The sequence below is a fragment of the Haplochromis burtoni genome, unplaced genomic scaffold (assembly GCF_018398535.1).
Source record: "Haplochromis burtoni strain Fernald_Lab_line unplaced genomic scaffold, NCSU_Asbu1 Contig_2292, whole genome shotgun sequence".
In the NCBI taxonomy this organism is placed as follows: Eukaryota; Metazoa; Chordata; class Actinopteri; order Cichliformes; family Cichlidae; genus Haplochromis; species Haplochromis burtoni.
The window spans coordinates 1-242 of NW_024584653.1; positions in this window are offsets into that span (position 1 = coordinate 1).

Sequence of the window (242 nt, forward strand, 5' to 3'; positions counted from 1 at the left end):
ACCCCACACACTGAACTCACACATGAAACTCCACCTGACATGGTTTTACATCAGCATCAGCAGATTGGACGCAGCTTTGTGTTCACCTGTAAATCAGCATCTCCCTGGAATCGTTTGACTCCTGTGGATTAAAGGCAGACAGTAAACTGAGCTTCCAGGCATGTAGGCAGCTACAGTAATGCTGCACTAGACAGCACGTCCTCGCCCATTAGCAGGCATCATCTTTACATTTGATTTTATAA